Here is a 24,474-nt window from a genome sequence, read left to right on the forward strand (position 1 = left end):
GCACGTGGGATGAGATGAGAACAAGCTGAGTTTCACTATCATGAGTTCTGACACAGCAGGTTTCTGGAGAGTTACTGTGAAGTTCTATGAGCAGCCTCTGGGTTCTTTCCTAGGGTCACAAGACGAACTATATCTCAACTGTTTATTCCTTCTGCAGGTGTTCCCAATGGTGGTTTGTAGGCTAGTGTGATAATGATTCAATTTTATGACACTGCCTGTACTTAGTTCTGGCATAAATTAATGATGTACACCACCCTCTTAGGGAAAACACCACCATTCTTCCCCTTTGTGCTAATCTGTTGTTTGGTTTTTAGCTTGCTTTTATAGTACCAAGTGGGGGCAGGTAGTCTACAGGGGTCTTTTGCTTCATCCAAGTTTATTAGAGACAAAAGAGTTTGAAACCATCTAACCTTCCAGGGAAAAGTAGTCTGATTTTAAAGGAACATTTCTGGCTTGTTTGGCCCTACTGAATGTTTCATGTAATGGCTGGACTGTTGCTAGGACTCAGATACACTGGCCTGTGGAATAAAGCACCATTCCTTAAGGGTCTTCCCTATGTTCTGGGCAAAAAAGTACCTTATTAAAGGCTCTAGAATGTTCCCAGGCACTAATACAGGCATCTAGCCCTAGTTCCTGATTTGTCCAAGGTCCAGACAACCCAAGGGAAGGAGCTTGAATTTTATCCCTGATTGGGCTTCAGGCATGTAGTGATATATGTATGAGGAAGGGGTTAATGACAGAAGCCAGACACAGAGAGGAATAACCAAACCCTTAAGTGGGAAATTCCTATAAATGGGAAGGGGTCTAGTACAGCCTGAGGGTCAGCATCTTTTTGTGGGACTTTGTGAGAATGGGCGTGGCCCTCCTAACCCACCCACCTGCTGGCCTGCCTATACTCTGAGGACAAGAGCACTAATTGGTAAAATGGGGAGAGAGGGAGGCAGCATTGTGTCCCTGCTGGGGCCCTCCTCTCTTCCCAGAATGCTGGCTGGTAAACTAGAAAGAATTTAAGTGGGTGTCCAAATACCTCTACTAAGGGACCATCTCTAAAAGAACTGGACACAAGGAAATGAAGTTGGAGGGAGAGATAAGCGGCAAAGACCAGGAGGCAGGCAGAAATAGAGCTTCAGGTGCTGGTGGCAAAAATAACAGGGGCCCCCAGGAATGGGGCTGTCCTAGAATTGCAGGCAGCAGGCAGCTGCAGTGCAGGCGGCATGGAGAGCACAGTCAGCAGCGCGGAGTACAGCGAGAGTAGGTGGGCGCAGGTAGCGTGGCTGTGGCTGAGCTGAGCAAGCACGTGGGCAGCTGGAGCTGAGGCGTGGCAAGTTCCAGACTCTGGTCATACGTGCCACCCCCGCTCCCTCCTCCTGAAAGCCCTCAGAGCAGGCGTTCTCAACCCTGGACTCTGTTAGAATGACTGAGGAGCTTATACAAATCCCAGATGCCTAGGAACTCTGATTTAGTTACTCTATGGTATAGGGCTTTGGGCTGCAATATATATTTTTTAACTCTACCTAAGTGATTCTAATGAGTGACCAAACCTGGGACTCTAGAAAGACACTGGACGGGGAAGGGCTGAGGTTCCGTCATTTGACAGGTGGGGTTTTGATCCAGCAGATAGAAGCCAAACTGTCCAGGTGACTTCACATGGAGTGGGAACTGCACGCCGGTGGGCTTGAGGCCCTTCTCCAACCAGGCTGCACACTGGAATTACCCAGGAGTTGTGCCCGGTGCCTCCCCCGGGGATTCTGATTTAATTGGCATGGGGTGGGATGGACCAGGCAGCAGAGCTCTTTAAATCTCCTTGGGTGGCTTTAATGTACAGCAACGCTTGAGAGCCAGTGACTTGGGGGACATTAACATCACTCATGAGGTTCCCCTTTGAGATTCCCATAAACATTCAAGAGAAAAGGAAACTCTGGAAGGGATCTTACATTCTGTGTGAGTAGGTGGAGGTTCAGAGCCATCAGGGTTTAGATGTTTGTACAAATGCCTTTATATTTGCAGTCAGGATGTTTCGGGGACATTACCCAGATAAGTATTTCCACAGTTCTTAGATCTGGGAAGGCAGTCAGACTGACAAGCCAAAGAGAACAATTGACAGACCCCCTCGTAGGGTGAGTTGCTCACCTGTCCGAAGCAGACAAATGGAGGTTTCACTTTAAGATTCACAGATTCACTGTAGTGATCACAGACTGCACAACTGTTGCACTACATAAAAAATGGTCCTTCAACTAGAATGAGCTATTTAGGGGTATTTATTTTCACTTCTTTCATCTTTAACTTGGGAGAATGCAGATTTGATTAATATGTATCGAATATCTAATAGGTACCAGTCACTGTCGAAGGTGGTTTACTGAAAATTAGTATATTTAATCTTCATGACAACAACTGGTCAGTTAGGTCTTAAGAGCAGCTATTTTACTGAGGAGGAAACTGGCACACAGAGAGCTAACTCATTTACCTGGGGTCATACAACAAATAGACCCGGATGGGTTTAGGACAGATGCCAAGTTCAGGGGTTTTTGTCCCACCTCACCAAGCTGCCTTTCTTCCACCTCTACTTATTGACTTAAGAGTATCCCACAGGTTAACTTTCATTTCCAGTTTTAGTTTCATAGGAGCACTTATTTGTGATGAATTTCATGAAATACCTTTGGAAAGTTGCTAACTATACGATCCATCTGAATCTAGACTTACCTACAGTATCCCATACTACAGATAATTCTGGGATAGAGAATTTTTTTCCACCTAAAATTATTTGAAGCCTCAATAAATAATATCATTTTAGAGTCAATACTCTTGAGAATGTTGAAATCAAATCTCTAATTTCTTCAGCTAAGGAGGTGGTATTTTTAAATGACAGTGATTCTAATTACTGTACTCTACCATGTATGAATTGAGAGAAAACTTGCCATGTCTATTTCTCAGAACCTGTGGCTAAGGCACACGTTGATAATTTTCAGAACCGTACAAAAGAAAGTTTAATGTTTTCTATATGATGAGGTAGACGTGTAAAGAAGAATCAAACGTGTGTCTAAAGTTATAATCTATGTGCAATTATTGTACATGGTTAAGAATTTTAGATCCCCAACTAGGGATCTAACCCATGCCCTCTGCATTGGATGCGCGGAGTCTTAACAACTGGACCACCAGGGAAGTCCCAAGAATTTTGGATTCTTTAACATTCTCAAGAGCTTTCATCTTAGAAAACCTTATTCTATTCACTGAATCCTTCCCCCACAAAAAACACATTTGTGTCATAAGTTATCAGTACTCTGAAAGCTCATATCACCATAAGGAACATACTCAACTACTTGGAAATAGATAGAAAAAAATGCTGTTTCCAAAAGCGTACATTAGTACTTAATTTCAAGCAATTTACACCATGTTTTTCAGAGTTAAGCAAAAAAAAAAAAAAAAGTAAATTCATTGACAATGTTCAACTGGACATGAAAATAAAACCCCCAGGTATCATTGGCAGAAAGTGATAGGATTGAAGCTGACTCCAGGTTCTGCTTCTAACATGAATCTTTTGTTCAGAAACAGTATGTGCTAGTTGATTTTGTGATATAGAAACTTACATGACAGAACACTAAAGTCTTCTAAGCTGCCTTAAGACTGACTTGCTCCAATCTCTATGTTCATCAATATCTTAATTTTACTTTGACTTGAATGTATATATTCTATGCCTTCTCAGCACTTTTAAGTGCTTTTAAGTGATTCTTTCCTAAGTGTTTTCCTTGGTTGTGATTTATTATGATGATTTAAGTGGTGACCTACAGGAGTTAAACTTCAGATCTGCTTTTAAAAGAGAGATCATTCCATTTCTATTGTTCATCCGAATATTCTAAGGATTTAATGATTTATGCAATCAAAGCTCCTTTTTCTATCATTTTTTAAAAGGCCTCCCTCAACCTAGAAATTCCATTTGAAAAGAAAATGCTTTTTGATTTTAAATTGCAACAGAAGCTTCAGCTTATGCCACAGAACACAAAAGTGACTTTTTTAAGCCTTTTTTTTTTTAAGTAAAATGTTAGTTGCACCATTAGTTTCCCAATGACTTAAGGGTTGCAGTTCAAAGAAAACCTCATGCCAAACTTATTTATTCCAAATATGTTTTTCTGATCCCACTGTCCAGCATCCCAACTCTTCCACCAGTTTCCAAATGTCAAGCCAAACAACCACTAGGGTTGATAAAGAAACACTTAAATCTACCCTGCTGGTCAGCCCAAAAGACTCAGAGGGACGCCAGGACCCCTAGCTCCGCCCTAGGAGTAAACCCGAGCTCTGTGGACCAAAAGAGTCTGGGGTCCCTAAATGAACCCATGATCTTTAACGTGAACAAATGATCCTCCTGCTAAAACATGCCCAGCACCTGCATCCAAAAAACATCATTGCCTGACCCTGGGGGTGTAGTTCCAGGGGTCTGGGAGAGGTGCCCAAATGCAGTGGGCTCCTGGAGAAATCTGTTACCACAGGAATATTGAGAAATCCAGTTAAAAAATTCACACTTTACGGTCAGTCAACTTCAAAAAGTCACGCTTTCCCTTTCAAACTTTGAACTAGGTGAACAGAGAGATGATTTGATTTGTGGTTCTGCTGCACAGAAGTTACACATCATTTAAAGTAACTTTTTAGAATTTATTTTCAAATGTTTAAAAGCACCAATAAATTATTTTTGTGTTTTATTGACTTTCAGATTTACTTGATTCTTGAAACATTATTATCTTTTAATTACTATGAGCTGGTCTTGAGTTTCAAAGTATCACCTGACAACTGATTTAATTTTCAATGTGTAAAATATGGGCTTTCTTCCCACAAACATAACTGTTTTTTTTTTTAAGTGAAATCTGGGCAAGATAATTATTACACTCACTTTTTACCAAATGAAATCTTTAATAAGAAAAGCTTTTTGCTATAGCTTTGTGAATTGTTCCAACTTGCAGTATATAACTCAATTTATTTGTAGATGCTTATGTTAAAAATTTCATTATATTTTAGACAATAGGTTAGGTGGACTAAACCCAGACATTTATTGCTTTACAGGAGAGATCTACACTATTATTTTTTGAAAAATATGCATAATAGCTCTTCACAAATGTTCACCTCATTAAAAAAGAAATGCCATTTCACTTTAGCTACAAAGACCTTTCCTTGACAATGGGACGTTGGCTACAATGGTCTGTTTGAAATATTTTTCTCTCTCTCTCAGATACATTTTTAAAATACCTCTACCTCCAGATGATTGGAAGATATATGATGTTTAAATATGTAGGGTTTTTTTCATGGTTATGCATCAGTAACACAACAAAGGTCAGCTTTGCTATGTTTTGCATGTGATATGCTCGTATATCTGACTACTTCTACCTGTTTAGCCTCACTTACTGCACCTTCCCAGATTTCAGTGTGTTTGTCCTTTACAAAGCATCCTCTGCTGGGTTAGAGCCATGACTTTTTGAATTATTAACATCTGCACAATGCCTCCCAGAAGCGAGAGAATACAGGTACTGAATTATCCTGTGTGTCTCCAAGTCAGTCTTCACACAATCTTGGCATCTGGGAAGCAGAGAAGGTAGGGCAACTGACACTGGACATGGGAGACCCATGGGTCTGCTCGTGCACTTGTGGTATCTCCCTATACCAAAGATTCTTTCTTTTACTTTTATTTTGTGTGTGTGTGTGTGTGGTACATGGGCCTCTCACTGTTGTGGCCTCTCCCGTTGTGGAGCACAGGCTCCGGACGCACAGGCCCAGCGGCCATGGTTCACGGGCCCAGCCGCTCCGCGGCATGTGGGATCTTCCCGGACTGGGGCACGAACCCGTGTCCCCTGCATCGGCAGGCAGACTCTCAACCACTGCGCCACCAGGGAAGCCCTTTCTTTTACTTCTTACTATTTTTTAACTTACTATGTCATGGGCGATGTTCCAGGCCACGATATAGATATCCTTCATTAAAATGAGGCTTGTGGATATATGTTGAGCAACAATTACCTAGATCATTTGGTCTTGTTTTTTCCTACCATTTCTCATCATCTACACCCACATTTTGTATTTTATAGAGAGTTAAGCTATAAAGAGGAAATGAGAAGGAACCCAGTGAAGGAAGGTTTGCATAGACTGCCTCTTTTCTAAAGATTTTTCAGACAAGCTTCCCACATGTCATGTCCTCCCTGGTTTACTGCACTTCCAGCAGGAGGACGGACTGTGGACCACTTGTAGTGTAGGTTCTTTCATCCCCTCATCTGAGTCCCAATCCCCAAGGACAAGAAAAGTTGCCTTTACTACTCTTTTGAAGAGAATCAAATAAGTAAAACTCAGCTGAATTCACTGTGGGCTCAGGAGAGTCCAGAGCAGAACTCCCAGGAAAAGAGGAAGTTTGGGGATTGCAGTTTGCTTTCCTTGCCAAGAGAGCATTCAAAATCTCAAGAGGTCGGTGAGGCCAGGATACCCAAAAGGAGGCCTGAGGGGGTGAATCAGGTTCATTCATGACTGGGGATAATGATAGCTTCTACTTCACGGCATCAGAATCGGTAACAGAGTTCACCAAATAGCTGTCGACGAATGAATAGAATTGTGGTGAGGATTAAATAAGTTTTCACACACTCGTTTTTACAGCGTTTGTGGCACTTATATGCATGTTAGGTTTGGTTTTGGTTATTTTGTTTTGTCTTATTTGTTTTCTGAGTGCTAGAATTAGGACTCGTATTTACATCTTGCAGTTCAAGCTTCTGATCTGTAATAGAATTATCTTATTCCATGAAATCAAATTTAAAATGCTAAAAGAAGCTCAGTTGACATAGGCAAATCATGGATCACATTATAGCAATTTTTTCAATGAACTTAGGTAGAGCAGCAACCAATCTGAAGCTGGTTAGATCAGAAAACAGGTAGTGGGGAACGCATGTCTTGACAGAGCAGTGAGAGGCCATATCTGCCCTTTAGCTGCCTGATTCTTGTCTCTGTTTGCCGTGTGCTGCAACAACTATTTGGATAGTGTTTTCAAGACTTCTGACAGACTTGAGAAAATGCATGGGCATTTTTCCATCTGGTCAGTAAGGGAAAACCTTGACCGGATAAAATAACTTGGATGTTCTACCAACCATGATAATTCAGTTGCTTAGTGGCCACTTCTTGTTTATTAGCCACAAACCTCTCTGTTCCTCAAAGGCAGGTATTCCTTCCCTTCTGCTTGCACAGTGTGTGTCACGGACTCAATAAATGCAGGCTGAAATAAACCATAAAGCTTAAACGAGGCTGCAGCTGCCTTCCAGGCTCTAAGAACAGGTGATACTCAGGCTAGACTCTTGGCAAGCACGACCCCAGATTTCTCATTCTCACACCTCCATCCTGGAGTCATGGGGGGTGGCATCCCTTCCTCCCATAATAAATTTAAAACGAAGTAAGGCACTCCTTGGACAGACTTTTCTTTTGAGAAATTAGTTAAAAGTACAGCATCAGATATAGCGTCCATTTTTTTTTAGGCTTCTTCACTTTTTTGGATTCTTCACTTTTTAATATATTTTTGGATTTTTGGATTCTTCACTTTTTAATATATATCAACTACTTTATACTTTATAAATACTATGCAAATTTATATAAATATCAAATACTTTATATAAATCTCAATCTCTCCCTTGAAGCCAGTAACCATTCATAGGTCACAGAGTCCTTGGAATTGAAAGCTACGACTTCTATTTTCTTCTCTGTTAAAATGTACTTCGAGTTTTCTTAAGAGTTAAAAATCCCTGCTCTAGTGTGTTCAGTTCATCCAACATATGAAACTATCCAACAAAACAGTGTTGGATCCTTCCAAAATCCACTCACAGATTCTTTTATGGGATGACATTCCCCAAACAAAACTTCAGAATGCCCTTGTTTTATCCAAACCCCTAGAGAGGATTACATATCAAAGACAATTAAAACTTTTTAGTGGAAATGGGGCCAAAATGCTTCAGATGAATAAGAAATCCTCTAGGTCTTTTCCAAAAGCCGATGAACTTGGACTTTTTCTCCCTCCTGTGTTTTTATAAAAAAAATTTTTTTAAGTTTAACTTATGTTTTTCTTAACTATCTCAGTGTTGTGGTTTAGGCCATGGAAGGTTGACTTCCTTCCAGAAAGGCATTTCCCACCCTGAAGTGAGATACTGTGATTGTTGCTCCAGAGGCTTCTGGATCTGAACTTCAAGGAGTTAGGTTCCCCCAAGGGTCACTGCACCCTGTTCAGACGCCCTCTCTCCTCCCACCATGGCCCTGGCTCTCTCCTCATCTTGAGGATGCACGTGTTCTCCTTCAGGCTCTTTTTCTTTTCCTTTCGAGTTAATGCTCTTGGTGGCTTTATATTTCCATTGTTTCATGTTGTTGATTTTCCCCACTTATGAATCATGAAGATTAACCAAAGTCAAGATAAAGTCCTGATTTACCACATAGTAAATACTCAAGAAACCTTTGTTGACTTGTATTTCTTTTAAGCTAAAGGGACAAGTAGAGAAGGCACCTTCTTCTCCTTACCCACTCCTAGCCATGTTAGGACTTTTTACTCTGTTGGACCACATGAAACTGTGGCTATTTGATGTTTTCAACTACAGAAATGGCAATTTCATATGATTCAACTAACACCATGCTGCTAAGCAGCTGGGCATTCTGTTTGCAGAGAGTTCCCACACTCATTACTAGGTGACCAACCAATGGTCCTGGTTAGCCCAGCACTGAGGGGCTCCCAGGAGATGAGATTTCAGTGCTACAACAGGAAAAGATGCCAGCAAATTGAGACTAGTTGGTCACCCTAGTCGGTATACTACAGTCAAATTCTGCTTTCTGTGATTTCTTATTTCCTAAATGTGTAAAGAAAAGAATTTCCAAATTTATCATAAAAATATAATCATCAGTAAGATTTATTGAAGACCCACCATGCGCAGACACCTCAGTTAATTTGTTTAATCCTTCCAATAGTTCTATGAGGTAGGAACTCTTCTTATCTCCATTTTACCAGTGGGTGAAAGGAGGCACAGAAAAGCAAAGTTGCCTGACTGGGGTCACAGAGCTTGCAGTGGTGGAGCAGGGAGCTGAGCGCAAAGAATCTGAATCCAAAGTTAGTGCTCAAAGGAGAAATATTCACTTCTCCCTTCCTTGGGTGTCTATGGTTTCTGCAAAGTCTGCTGATGAAAGTGGTTTCTGAGGAAAAGGAATGGATATAGTTTTCTCCATCCCTCTCCAGCTTTAGTCTTCTTTTTTTCCCTCCCATTTCCACACCCTGGATATTTACTTTCGTTACAGCCGCTTAGCCTTGGTCATGCTACTGCCTAGCCCCAACCTGGTAGCATTCTCGTCACCTTGTCCCAGATGCACACGCCCGGCTGTTAACATGAGGTGCCACCCTCTGTCCACTAAGCCTGTCCCTCACCTCTGCCTGGACCACCACTCCCTACAAAACAGTTTCATATGTGGCCCATACCACCCCTTGGCTCTGCTCCCACTACTAAGGGGCAGAGGGGAGGAGGGCTAAGCGTCAGGAGATGGGCCTGGCGCTGGATCTTGGAGAGTGTTGAGTCTTCAAAGTCATGCTAAGCAGTTTGGCTTTTATTTGACAGACAGTAAGGAGGCAGCTAAAGTTGACGGGCAACGGCAGAAGCACACTGTGTTTTAGAAAGATAAGTCAGAAGGTGGACTGGGGCAGGGAGTCTCTAGGATTGCTTTCATTATATGAGAGCCGGCGAATTCTGATGCAATAGCGCTCAGTGTATACTGTGTGGCGCCAAGACAACTAGTCAATTAGATGAAAGAAATCATCCTAATCCAGTTACATCAGCCTTGTGATCATGTCCCCTGATTTTCACTCTCCTAAACCGATAGAAAATGCTAACGATGAAAAGACACAAGTTGTCAAGTTTTGTCAAGTGTCAATTAAATACTTTTCGCTGTACTGGATCCTCCTGTGCTCCAATACGGCTAATATGTTTAGTTAAAATGATAGTCTATTCATCTTATGTTAAGGCGTAAAAAGGAATGACAGAACATATTTCATGCTATCTATGAATGGTGAAAAGCAAAAATGAAAATGTTAAATCTGTGAAGGGGAAACAGGTCATCACTGTTCTGGGTATATTTGTGGATTCCAAGTAGATTTGCCTAAAACTGCATGGAAGGAGTTTCAGAACTGGAAATGTAAAACCCTACTTTAAAATAAGAAAATATCTCCCCAAATAACCCTGGTCCCTAATACGGGGTAGATCTGCTTGAAATGAATGCAACGATTGTCCATGTCCACGTCCATAGTTCCGCAAGGGTGCCCAAGCCCTTCACTGCACAGGAAGCTTGATATATATTTCAACACATAAGATAACTTATACTTTGCACTGAGACTTCCTTGCTAAGTTCAAGATCCTTACAATGGCTGCCAACTCCTAATATTTCAAAGACTGTCTACATTAATATCTTTCAAAGCCCCAAACCTTGTCAAGGAACAAAAATTGTTTTTGAATCTGCTTCAAGAATTAATATTAGAGAATAGGAGGTTTTCCTCTCAGCAAATTGAAGCTGAATAAATTGTTCTCCGTCTCCTTAGAAATGGAACTGATTGCTGGAGGTGAGCACGGCTGGGAGGGGGCAGCATGCAATGCTGGGGAGGGGTGTGTGTGGGCTCAGAGGGGCCTTTGTTCTCTTAAATTATTGGCAGATCGGTTTCTTTAAACCCAGTGTAGATGCTAAAATACAGGAAGTAAGTATATTAGCTTGGAGTTACATTAAAGACAGCTGGAACTGCTGGACGATTACTGCCTATTTTCTTTGATTACTGCGTGCCCACAGAGCAGCCTGCTCCCAAGCATTTCTGGGTTGTTGCTCACGTCCTCGCCACTATGACAGGTGAATTGAAACAATCCTGTGTAGACCTGCATTCGGGCTATTCCTTGGAACAAGACAACAAGCCTAAGAGACATTTCCTTGTGGTGCTTCTGACGACTGCTTTGTCACTCCCTGACCCATACAAGCAGGGATTCTGTGGTTTGATGGTTTGGTGCCGTTCCCCCTGTGGACTTAAAAGACCCAGACTTCAAAGCCACCTGCCAAAAGCTTTTGGTAATGGCTTTGACTTTGTTATTTTTTCTATTTATAAAAATAACATAATTCTTGTAGTATACCAGTAAATATAAAACAGAATAATGAGAGTAAAAGAAAATCTTACTGCCTAAAAGCAACCACTGTAACTGCTAATACTTTGGCTTTTTTTTTCTTTTTTCTTTTTTTTTTTTTTTTATGCTGATCTGTTGCAAGCTGCTTTTCTTTCAAATCATCACTTCTCTTTGCCTTTTAGAATATCATGATATTCCCAAAGAACCAACACAGTGTCTCCATTCCTGATCAGAACAACTAATATTTAAACTAGTATTTACCCACAATTCCAGGATTTACAAATGTGTGCTAAGAATTCATTGCATATTACCTGAACTTGGTATTTTTTTCTGCTAGTATTTCTTAGCTATTTTAATTTAGTCAAGACTAAACTGTGCGTGTACAATTTTGTATCCTGCACCATCTACTTGACAGTTACACACTAAGCATCTCCCATTAATTTTAAGTCTTCTTCTTTGTTTTGTCATTACTGGCCAAAGAGATGTATCTAGATCCATCTACTTTTCTGCTCTTACAACCTGTGGATTTTTATCATTTCATTCTTTCTTATTTATATATCAGATTAAATCAGATGCCACAACAATGTATTGGCACTATCTAAGTGAAAGGATATGTTTTTTTTTTTATTTATTTATTTTCTTTGCGGTACGCGGGCCTCTCACCGCTGTGGCCTCCTCCGCTGCGGAGCACAGGCTCCGGACGCGCAGGCCCAGCGGCCACGGCCCACGGGCCCAGCCGCTCCGCGGCATGCGGGATCCTCCCGGACCGGGGCACGAACCCGCGTCCCCTGCATCGGCAGGCGGACTCCCAACCACTGCGCCACCAGGGAAGCCCGAAAGGATATGTTTTAAAGGGATAAAATTGTTCTTCAGTATAGATCCAGAAACATGCTCTTAAGGTTGTAATGACATTTGAATGCTAATTCCTAAAGTAAAAGAAGAAATGGTTCCCCAAGAGACTCACAGAGCAAAGAGAAGATGGTAGGGAGATTTGAAGGATGAGATTCATATGCTACTTCAGCATTCTAGAGAAAGCATCCACCACTCATCTGACAGAGCCAGGGTCCTTCCTTGTCACTTGCTATGTGATCTTAAATATGTCACTCAACAATCTGAGCCACAGAGGCTTCATCTGGGAAATGGGAGAAATAATACTTACCTCACGCAGGGACACTATTTAGCATGTAATCGACGCTTGTTGGAGCTCTGTCCTTACTATGCAAGATGAGGTCTTTTTCATAATGGATTTGTGTGAATTTAAACAATATAAAAATAGACAAATGACATTTTCAAAAGCCTTAAAAACATAAGAACCAGTTCCTTAACTGCATCCTCCTTTAGCCAGCATTGTTTAGAAGAGGTAGCCATATTTTGCCTAGGCTGACAATTTCTTTTGACATCTGTATAGCATTCAGTATACTTTGTTCATCTTGGTTGAGTATGGATATAGGTCTCAAGAAATCTAATTCCATTCATTGGTCATAATGACGGGCACTCTGGAAACCCAAGCGATTAGTATAGACAGAATTCTAGGGTCTTGTTTCAGAAAATATATGCAAAAACTGATTTTAGTACAGTCAAGCATTTTCGAAGCAACTATATACGTATGAAGAAACAATATGGCCACCACACATTCTTCCCTGATTATTAAAGCTGACCCACTTTCTCCTCTTTCTGCACATTCTCCAATCCCATGCCACCCTTGCCTTCAGCTTGACTTTGATACCTGAGACTGTTAGTTGGATGGGGAATCTATTAACCTTGATCCCTCATCTCAGTTCAGCCTCTATCCTTTTCCTTTCCTGTGAGAGCAGGGACTTGGATCTCCTTAGGGACTTCAGTCATCTTCCTCCCCCCCTGTGTCTTCAGCCTCTCGATCCCTTCTAGCTATTTCTCCTCAGCCCAGGGTTTTTCATCACAGACAACAGATACATTCTTCAATCCACCTCTTTACTTGGTTTCTCTGAGACAGTCAGTCCCCTCCCGGTCTTCCTCCTTCTTTCTGGTCTTCCCTTTTCAGTCTTCCATCTGCTCTGCTAAGGCATCCATTCCCTGGACCACCCAGGGAATTCCCTGGTGGTCCAGTGGTTAGGACCTGGCACTTTCACTGCTGTGGGCCCAGGGTTCCATCCCTGGTCGGGGAGCTAAGATCCCACAAGCCACACAGTGAGGCCAAAAACAGAAGAAAAAAAAAAAAGAACCTCCTCAATATCATGTCCTTTCATCATATCAAAGAAATGTAACATTATTGTTAGATTTCATTGTTTGACTTGGGTAAAGGAGACATCTATATTCAACTCTTTCTTCTTTTTACATAGTTTATGTGGCAGAAGTCAAAACAAATATATGTACCATAAATATTTTGTTTCTTTCTCATTACCTTCTTACCCTAGCTATACACAATACACACAATCTTGTCATGATTGTTTGTCTTTCAACGATGAATAATTGAGAATCCCTATGTGCTAGACATTGAGGGGATTACAGAAAAATATAATGATAACAGTTACCCTTCATTGAGCCCATCGTATTTGCCGGAAGGTTTACATAACAACAATGTTGCACAGTAAGTATTAAATTCTCCAATTCTACATGGAATAATGTTGAGGCTTCAAGTTTTCAACTTCACACAGCTTGCAACCAAAGAGCTGGGATTCAAGCTGTGTCTTTATAACCCAACACTTTCTTTTTATGACTCGATGTTAAGTGTAACAGTTCCTAAGAGGTACAAATTATTAGGAGGGGTGATTACTGGGGTTAGCTTTGAGTTTTGATAAAATTAATTATATGGGTTTTTAAAATTTATTCATTTGTTTTTCTAAAAATTAAGAAAAATATGAAGTTCTGCGAAGTTTGAGTTTTGTGAAAAGTAAAAATAAGTCACTCCTATCCACATTTTTCATTTTAATTTAGATATCAGTTTTTTCCTACCTTATGAAATTGTGCATTTTGGAAGCAAAGATAAGCATTATATTAAAATACATTCAGAAAAGTTAAATGCTGGCCTTTCGCTGGTCACGCCTAAGAGCTGTAGAGTAGGAATTTTTACATGATTCAGGACGTGTTGAAGCTGTGTCTCCCTGACAGTTCATTAATTATTGACATTTTCTCTTTTTCTCTCCATGGAATTCTGGGACTGGAAGAGACCCTGTTATGTAGCCCCCATATGAAAATAAGCAATGACCTGAGAACCAAATGAAATCCGGGCAGGCCCAATGAGAATCAGGTGTGGGTAACGAGAGGCAGGCAGTTGGCCTAATGAGAAACTTTACAGATCCTGTTTCTTTCTGTGACCTTTTTTTCTATTTTTCAGGGTAATCTTTTAGGTTGTGTTTTACTGAATTTTTAAGCATATTTTCACTTATGCTTTCTTATATTCTTATAAGTTTCTAATATAGTGAATATAAAGGCATGAAGTGGCAAGGCTGTGCCACAGTGTAGATAAATATCCAAGGCAGTGTTAAAGTAGCACAGGGAAACCCTTGTTAGATCTGGTTGTTTCTATGCCACCCTGGTGCCCAGTCTTTTCTGACCTTGGAAGCTGGTTATAATTGGAGGGAATACTAGATGCTTCAGGTCTTTCTTCTAGGTCAGGAAAGGCAAGAAAGGATGATATATGAAGACTCAGATGAACTGACAATATGATGTAGAGGTGGAGTTTTATGGCTGTTTCCAAAAATCAATGGACACGAAAGCTGGGACCAATTAAATACCTGTCATGGGCATACCAGGGAGAACTTGTGGTGCACCTACTAGGTTTTGACCATTTCTATGTAACAAGACTGTAAATTTCTCTATCCAACTATTATTTCCTTGAAAATAAGAATTATGTTTTATTTCTTATTGTATCCCCAGTGACTAGCACATCTTTAACATAACGCAAACAGTCAACCAATATTTGGAAATAAATGGGAATTGAATTAAGAGGATACAAATAATGATTTTAAACTATTTTCAAGTCTAATTTCCGGGCTAGACTTGTCTCCTAAATAGTTCTTACATGTGAGCTGCTATATCTACAATATCTCAGAAAACATTGGTGGGTTCTAGGTGGGGAAAGATGTATCCCCTGAGAAATTTAGACTTCAGGCTTGATCTTATGAGAGTTTATGGTTTAAATTTATACTGCCTATGATATCCACAATACCCAAACTTAAAATATAAATTAAAATGTGGTCCAGGTTGGAAATATGCGTGGAACAACTGGCAAAAACAAAGCATCTTTGGCAAGCCACATTCTAGACAAAGGCCACAAAGATGTCACCAAAAAAAAAAAAAAAATTTACTTTATTTTCTCATTTTTGCTTCCATCTTTTTTTTTTTTGCGGTATGTGGGCCTCTCACTGTTGTGGCCTCTCCCGTTGTGGAGCACAGGCTCCGGACGCGCAGGCTCAGCGGCCATGGCTCACGGGCCCAGCCGCTCCACAGCATGTGGAATCTTCCCGGACCGGGGCACGAACCCGTGTCCCCTGCATCGGCAGGTGGACTCTCAACCACTGCGCCACCAGGGAAGCCCCAAAGTAAATTATTAAAATGAGACACAAACAGATCAAAGCATTTTAATTTAAGTTATTGAAAGGGCATACTAACAGAAATTCACTTTACATAAGATATGTATGTTATAATAGAATGCATAACTTCCAACCAAGTGGGAAATAAAGAAGGAAAAAAGTCAATCAATACAAAAGCAGGCAGGAAATGGGAACAACAACAACAACAAAACCCCCAAAGCATAGAAAAGTCAGAGTAATTTGAAAGCAGACAGTAGAAATAAAATCAAATACATTAATAGTGAACAAAACTGTAAATGGACTAAACTCATGAGTTAAAAGGAAGGGACTGTCAGATTTAACTTAAAAATTTTTTAATTGAAGTATTATAGTATACATAGGATAAATACATATAAGTGCACAACTTGCTGAATTTTTGTGAACTGAACTCAACTGTGTAAATAGCACCCAGGTCAAGAAGCATTATCAGCACCTCAAAAGCCTCTCTAATGCCCCTTACAGTCACCTCCCTGCCCTTCCCCCAAAGAGTAACCACTATCTTGACTCTAACAGCATAGATTAATTTTTCCTTTTATTTCAGAAGACTTCTAAAGTACAAAAAATAAATAAAGGAAAAGTTCGATCTATTTGACTTCACTAAAATAAAGAACATTTGTTCATCAAAAGACATCATAAAAACAGGAGAAAGGCTAGTGATAAACAAGAGGAAATATTTGCAATTTGACATATAACTACCAAAGGATCATATATTCCAGAATATATAAAGAATTCCTACAGATCAATAAGAAAAAGATAAACTACCCATTGATTTGAAAACTAGACAAAGGTATTAGATATTTCATATGAGAAGAAATCGTAATAGTCATCAATATATCACAAAATGTTCAAATCAGTGGTCACATAAGGAATTCAAACCATTCTACCAGGTTGAAAAAATTAACATATATAATTGAGTGGTTAAGAGTACAGATTCTGGAGTCAGCCTAGCTGGGTTCAAATCCCAGATCCACATACATAGTTATTTGGTCTTGGGCAAGTTACTGTACTTCTTTGGGCTTTGGTTTCCTCATTTATTAAATGAGGCTATTAATTCTTCCTACCTCGTAGGGACATTAACCTCATTAGGATTATTTTATTTGTTTAGGCCAAAATCTTTGTGTCATCTTTGACTTCATCTTTGGCCTTCAGCAAATCATCTCACTTCTATTTTAAAAATATATTCAGAATATTCTCTCCTCTCACCAGCCCCATCACTGCCACTGTAGTCCAGGTTCACTGACATCTCCCACCTGGACTATTACAATAACCATCAGACTGGCCCTTCTACTTCATCACTGGCTTCTATTTGCAACACAGTAGCAAGAATGATGGTGTTAAAGCATAATCAGAACCATGTCACTCTGTTGCTCAAAACCCTCCAGTGCCTCTCATCTTCCCCAGTAAAAGCCAAAATCCTTCACTAAGTCCTTCAAGTTCCTAGAGCACCGTGTTCATGGCTCTCATTCTGATCTCTTGCATTCTACTTCTCTGTTCCAACCACACTGGATTCCTTGATATTCTTCAGACCCTTTGTGTTGCTGCTAGCTCTAATCGGGTTGTCTCTCTCCCAACTGTCTACCTGGCTTGCATCTTCACTTTTTTTTTAGATCTTTACTTTGTGTTTACTTTAAGTCAGTAATAGTTTCATTGGACACTATTTCAACATCCACCTTGATAATTATTTTTCAGCCTCCAGTGAGGGGAAACCAAAAGCCAAAAATAATCCGGAGCTCTTGAAATTTCTGGGACAAAGTCAGTGAGAAGAAGGGGGTGGTTCAGCCAACACACTGAATAACCCCACTTTTTCCTACTTAGCTTCCTGTCTTGGCCACGTGATCTGGCACGTCAGATCATTTCTGACCTCTGCACTTTCACTCTCAATATTTCTCCATCAGGTTTTGCCCTCTCCTGGGGGGAGAGGGGTTCGTTAACTCTAGCCTTCATTCTTGCAGGCAAGAGTATCAGGACTTCTGTCTAACAGCTGTGTCTCTCATCTCCCTGGCAGCAGAGTGAACTCCTTGGAAGGGAAAAAAAACCTTGCTGTTTTTTATCTCTCTTCCTGCTTTATTTTTTTAACCTTAGTTCATATCACTAATATGCTATATATTTTAGTTGTTTATCTTGTTTAATGTCTCCTCTACAGAATTGAAGTTCCAAAAGGCAAGTGTTTTTGTCAGTTGTGTTCACTACTGCATTTCCAGCACCTAGAATAGTGGCTGGTACATAGTAAGTCCTCAATAACTTTTTGTTGAGTGAATGTATAAATGAATGAATGAATCAGTGAATGCCTAGTTTGGGCAAGAGTGTGGAGCAACTGGAACATTTACACATTGCTGGTGGGAGGGTAAATTTGAGAAGCAATTTGACAGTACCCATAAAGCAAAAGATCGATGTCCCTTCTGACCTAGTAGTTCCACTCCAAGTAGATACTCTCTGGTTAAGTGCTTCACACCTGCATCAGGAGACAGGTACAAGAATAGTCAAAGCTCCACCGTTTATAAAAGCAAAGAACTGGAAACAACCCAAATGTTCATCAACAGTAGAATGGATAACTGCATTTCCATTTCTTATATCATACAGCTGGGAAAATGAATGAATCAGAACTCCAGCAAAACAACACGATGAATCTCAAAAACAAAATATTGAGCAATATATTCAATGTGATTTCATTTATATAAATTTGAAAAACATAACAACAAAATAATATATTGTTTAGAGATATTAAGATTTGCAGAAAAAGTATAAAGAACAAGGCCATAAGGTACACAAAATTTAGGATAGTGATTACCACACAGACAGAAAGGAAGGGATGGGATCAGAGGAGCAGAGAGCAATTCTGAAGTATAAAGGCCATGTTCTTTTTCTTTAACAGTATGGGGAATGTGTAGACATATGTTATATTATCTATTTTTATATTTCATAGTTATAAGTATTCCACATTGTCTACTCAATATATAACAAGAATAATTTTAAACAAAAATCTAAAGAAAATGGTTAAAGAAAAAGATAGGCTATTCATTGAACAGTAATTCCAATTGGTCAATAAACATGAGAAGTTGCCCAAACTCTCTATTAATCAGGGCTACAAATAAAACGATAATAATATAATATTCATAAGATTGACAAAATTTTTAAAAGTTGACCAGGCTAGGTGTTTTAAGATTTTAGGGAACCAGATATTCCAATAAACTGCTCATGAAAAGGTAAAAAATATTCTAATTTAGAGGGCTATTTTGTAGTATCTATTAAATTAGTCATATGTGAACCTACAACCAGCAAATTTCTAAAATGATACTATATTTTCCTTCAGCATATTTTCAAAATAATACTGTTTTTGAAAAACATGTACAAAAAATATATTTTAATGGGAATACCTTTCTAGATAAAAAATAGACTACATGGGATGGATGTGGGAGGGACCAGGAGGAATAGTCAAAGGGGACTCTATCATCTGAAATGTTCTAATTATTTCTAAGCATATTTATGTATTGTTTGTTTAATTGTATTTAATTTTACCAAAGAAATACAATTAAAGCTGCACATCAAAATTTGCAACTAATTAAATGTAGTATTGAAATGAAATTAGAGCATTTATATCCTTTAATGTTTATGTTAAAAACTACAAAGGGGCTTGGCCCGTGAGCCATGGCCGCTGAGCCTGCGCGTCCGGAGCCTGTGCTCCGCAATGGGAGAGGCCACAACAGTGAGAGGCCCACGTACCGCAAAAAAAAAAAACTACAAAGAATTTAAATTTAATGAGTAAAAATATCAGCTTAAGAGTTAAGAAAAGGAACAAGCGGAACAAGTCCAAAGAACAAAATTAAGTAAAAAATAAAGGTAAAGCAGTAAAAAGGAAAGAAAAGAAATGGAAAGCAAAACTACAATAGAGAGGATCAACAAAGCCAAAAATTGTTTCTTTGAAAAAAACCAATAAAATGGACAATCTGGATAAGACAAAAAAAACCCAAAATTAACAATGTTAAAAAAGAAAAGGAGAACATTACCATAGGTGCTGTGGAGGTTAAAAAAATAAGATGTCATGCACAATCGATGCAAATAAATCTAAAAACTTAGGTGCAAAGAACAATTTCCTAGAACCATATAACTTACCAAAACTGTTTGAAGGGGCTCCCCGTTTTTTGTTTTCCGTTCCCCTGCCCCGCCCTTCCCCGTCCCGGAAGACCAGACCCTGAGGAGACAGCTGCACTGGCAGCTGCTGAGTTCTCGGTGAAGGGTTTTCATTTCTCCCATCCCCTTCCCTCCCCACCCCATCCATTAATATTATTCTTTAGAAGATTCTTCATCGTCAAGCTGCCAAAGTGGAGAGTGCGATGGTAGAAGCGGCTGCTTCTCGTTTCAGTGCTTCCTCGGGCGGAGGAGAAGTAAAGGTGCACCTCAGCACTACCCCAAGACTGCTGGCAACAGCCAGTTCCTGGGGAAAACCCCAGGGCAAAACGCTCAGAAATGGGTTCCTGCATCAAGCACTAGACGAGATGACAACTCCGCAGCAAACAACTCTGCAAATGAAAAAGAACGACATGATGCAATCTTCAGGAAAGTTAAGAGGCATACTGAATAAGCTTACTCCTGAGAAGTTCGACAAGCTATGCCTTGAGTTCCTCAATGTGGGTGTAGAGCCTAAACTCATCCTTAAAGGGGTCATACTGCTGACGGTGGACAAAGCCCTAGAAGAGCCAACATATAGCTCCCTGTATGCTCAGCTATGCCTGCGATTGGCAGAAGATGCACCAAACTTTGATGGTCCAGCAGCAGAGGGTCAACCAGGACAGAAGCAAAGCACAACATTCAGACACCTCCTAATTTCCAACTTACCAGATGAATTTGACAACCGAGCCAGAAACGTTGATGTCTGTGATAAGCATGAAAATCCCCTCCTCCCCGCGGAGGAGGAACAGAGAGCCATTGCTAAGATCAAGATGTTGGGGAACATCAAATTCACTGGAGAACTTGGAAAGCTTGATCTTATTCATGAATCTATCCTTATATGTGCATCAAAACACTTTTGGAAAAAAAGAAGAGATTCCAACTCAAAGATATGGGAGAGGATTTAGAGTGCCTCTGTCAGGTAATGAGGATAGTGGGACCTAGGTTAGACCATGAACGACCCAAGTCCTTAATGGATCAGTACTTTGCCCAAATATGCTCCTTGATGTTAAGTAAGGAATTGCCACTGCAGGATACTGTAGAGTTGAGAGAACACTCTTGCTGAGTTCCTCGCAAGGCTTTTCTTGACAATGGACTAAAGATGATCAATCAAATCCGTCAAGATGCATTAAAAGATCTAGGGGTGTTTCTTCCTGCTCCTGTGGCTCAAGGGATGAGAAGTGACTTCTTGTTGGAGGGACGGTTCATGCCACCCAGGATGAAAATGGATAGGGATGCACTTGGAGGACTTGCTGATATGTTTGGACAAATGCCAGGTAGTGGAGTTGGTACTGGTCCAGGAGTTATCCAGTATAGATTTTCTCCCACCCTGGGGCGTCATCGTTCAAATCAACTCTTCAATGGCCACGGGGGACACATCATGCCTCCCACACAATCGCAGTTCGGGGAGATGGGAGGCAAGTTTATGAAAACCAGGGGCTAAGCCAGCTCTACCATAATGAGAGTCAGGGACTCTTATCCCAGCTGCAAGGACAGTCGAAGGATATGCCACCTCGGTTTTCTAAGGACAGCTTAATGCAGATGAGATTAGCCTGAGGCCTGCTCAGTCTTTCCTAATGAATAAAAATCCAGTGCCAGATAACTGTGATTCCTCCTATAGTGCACAACCGCCACGCACTCAGACACCACCTCTGGGACAGACACCTCAGCTTGGTCTCAAAACTAATCCACCACTTATTCAGGAAAAGCCTGCCAGACCAGTAAAAAGCCACCACCATCAAAGGAAGAGCTGCTTAAATTAACCAAAACTGTTGTAACCGAATATTTGAATAGTGGAAATGTAAACGAAGTTGTCAATGGTGTAAGAGAGATGAGGGCTCCTAAACATTTTCTCCCCGAGATCTTAAGCAAAGTAATCATCCTGTCACTAGACAGAAGTGATGAAGATAAAGAAAAAGCAAGTTCTTTGATCAGTTTCCTCAAACAGAAAGGGATAACCACAAGTGACAACTTCATACAGGCTTTCCTGAATGCACTGGACCAGTGCCCCAAACTGGAGGTTCACATCCCCTTGGTGAAATCATATTTAGCACAGTTTGCAGCTCATGCTATCATTTTGGCACTGGTGAGCATTTCAGAACTAGCTCAACCACTGGAAAGTGGCACCCGTTTTCCTCTCTTCTTACTTTGTCTTCAGCATTTAACTAAATTACAAGATTGAGAATGGTCAACAGAGCTTTTCCAACAAAGCAAGTCAATATGCAAAAAATGCTCCCAGAAATTGATCAGAATAAGGACCGCATATTGGAGATCTTGGAAGGAAAGGGACAGTTTCTTACTCCCACTCCTCCAATTGGAGAAGGAACTGTTAAAGCTAAATAAAGTTGGATCCATCTCCTCAAACCATATATAAGTGGATTAAAGATAACATCTCTCCCAAACTTCATGTAGATAAAGGATTTGTGAACATCTTAATGACTAGCTTCTTACAGTACGTTTCTAGTGAAGTAAACCCACCCAGTGATGAAACAGATTCTTCCTCTGCTCCGTCCAAAGAATAGTTAGAGCAGGAAAAACAACTGCTTCTTTCCTCCAAGCCAGTAATGCAAAAATTCCTTCATGATCACATTGATCTACAAGTCAGTGCCCTCTGTGCTCGTCAGGTGCACTGCTACAATAGCAACTTCCCGAAAGCCATGTTACTTCACTTTTTTGTTCACTTCTATGACATGGAGATTATTGAAGAAGAAGCTTTCTTGGCTTGGAAAGAAGATATAACCCATGAGTTTCCAGGGAAACGCAAAGCTTTGTTCCAGGTGAATCAGTGGCTAACCTGGCTAGAAACTGCTGAAGAAGAATCAGAGGAAGAAGCTGACTAAAAAAACCAGCCAAAGCCTTAAATCATGCAAAACATACTGTTGCTATGATGTAACTCCATTTGACCTAACCACTATGAAAATTCATTCTGCTGTAGCATTTTCACAATATTTAAAGCAGAAGCACGTCAGTTAGGATTTCTTTCTGCATAAGGTCTTTTTGTAGTGTAATGTCTTAATCATAGTCTACCGTCAAATATTTTAGGAGTATCTTTAATGTTTAGGTAGTATATTAGCAGCATGCAATAATTACATCAAGTTCTCAAGCACAGGCAGTCTATTGCAAGGACCTTATTTGCTGCCAGTTATCATAGGCTGTTTTAAGTTAGAAAACTGAATAGCAGCACTGAATACTGTAGAAATGCACTCTGCTCAGTAATACTTGAGTTGTTGCAATATTTGATTATCCATCTGGTTGTTACAGAAAAATTCTTAACTGTAATTGATGGTTGCTGCCGTAATAGTATATTGCCTGTATTTCTACCTCTAGTAATGGGCTTTATGTGCTAGATTTTAATATCCTTGAGCCTGGGCAAGTGCACAAGTCTTTTTAAAAGAAACATGGTTTACTTGCACAAAACTGGTCAGTTTTGAGAGATCATAAATGCCCTTGAAGTGGTCTTTGTGGGTGTGAAACAAATGGTGAGAATTTGAATTGGTCCCTCTTATTATAGTATTGAAATTAAGTCTACTTAATTTATCAAGTCATGTTCATGCCCTGATTTCATATACTTGTATCTGTCAGTAAACATTGTGATACTCGAAAAAAAAAAAAACTGTCCGAAGAGGAAAAAGAATTAAGTAGACCTATAATCATTAAAGAAATTGAATCAGTTGCTAAAAATCCGTTCGCCAAAAAAAAAACAAGGCCCAGATCGTTTCATAGGTGAGTTCTATCTAACTTTCAAGAAACAGATCATTCAATTTTATACTTACCTTTTAAGAAAAAAGATAAAGGAGGAATGCTTCCCAAGTCATTTAATGACACTATTATAATACTCCTGAAATAAAAACCAGTCAATGGCAGTAATAAAAATGAAACATGTATGCCAATCTCACTTATGGACATTGATACAAAGATTGTGAAAGCAATATCAGCAATCCAAATTCATCAGTGTAAAACAAAAGTACGTTATGACTGAGCTGGGTTTGTCCCAGGAATGTAAGTATGCTCTAATATTAAAATATTGTAAGTATAATTTACCACATAAACAAATGAAAAGAAAATATCTCAGTAGATTTAAAAAAAGCATTGGATATGAAAGATTCAACAAATATTTATTTAAAAAATTCCTGGCAAAATATAGAAGGGAAGAATTTCCTTTATCTGATAAAATGTGTCTGGTAAAAAGCCATAGGAAACATCATACATGGCAGTGAACCTTCAGAAGTGTAATCGCTTTTAAATTGTTTAAGTATTCTTCTTTTGATGTGTGTTTTGGTTGTCTTCCATATCTTTTTATTTTAAGGAATGAACATCTTGATGTAATCTCTGTATACTTGTCACATTATTTGCTTAGGAAAAATTCCAAGAAGTAGAATTGTTCAGATCAAGGTTTTACGTCTTATAAATTTTATTATATTTTTCCTAAATTTCCATGAAGGAAGATTGTGCAAACTTACAGTGACACAGGCAATTCCTTAGGGTTCCCTTTTTATTCACTTTGTTTATTCAGTAGATATTTATTGAGCATTATGATATGCTAAGCTCTCTGCTGGGAGTTGGTGTTCAGTGACAAACACAACAAGTGTGCTAGGCGCCCTTCTGAAACTTACAGATTAGTTTTGGGGTCA

General features: G+C 39.8%; 1 protein-coding gene and 1 pseudogene across 13 annotated transcripts in view; both read left to right on the forward strand.

Moving 5' to 3' along the window:
• SLC9A9 (solute carrier family 9 member A9) overlaps positions 1–24,474 on the forward strand; it is a 658,568-nt gene that overhangs the window by 407,166 nt on the left and 226,928 nt on the right. The gene's annotated exons all lie outside the window — the stretch shown is intronic.
• LOC132520756 (eukaryotic translation initiation factor 4 gamma 2-like) lies at positions 1,215–22,864 on the forward strand (annotated as a pseudogene).

Source organism: Lagenorhynchus albirostris, chromosome 5 (assembly GCF_949774975.1).
Source record: "Lagenorhynchus albirostris chromosome 5, mLagAlb1.1, whole genome shotgun sequence".
Classification (NCBI taxonomy): domain Eukaryota; kingdom Metazoa; phylum Chordata; class Mammalia; order Artiodactyla; family Delphinidae; genus Lagenorhynchus; species Lagenorhynchus albirostris.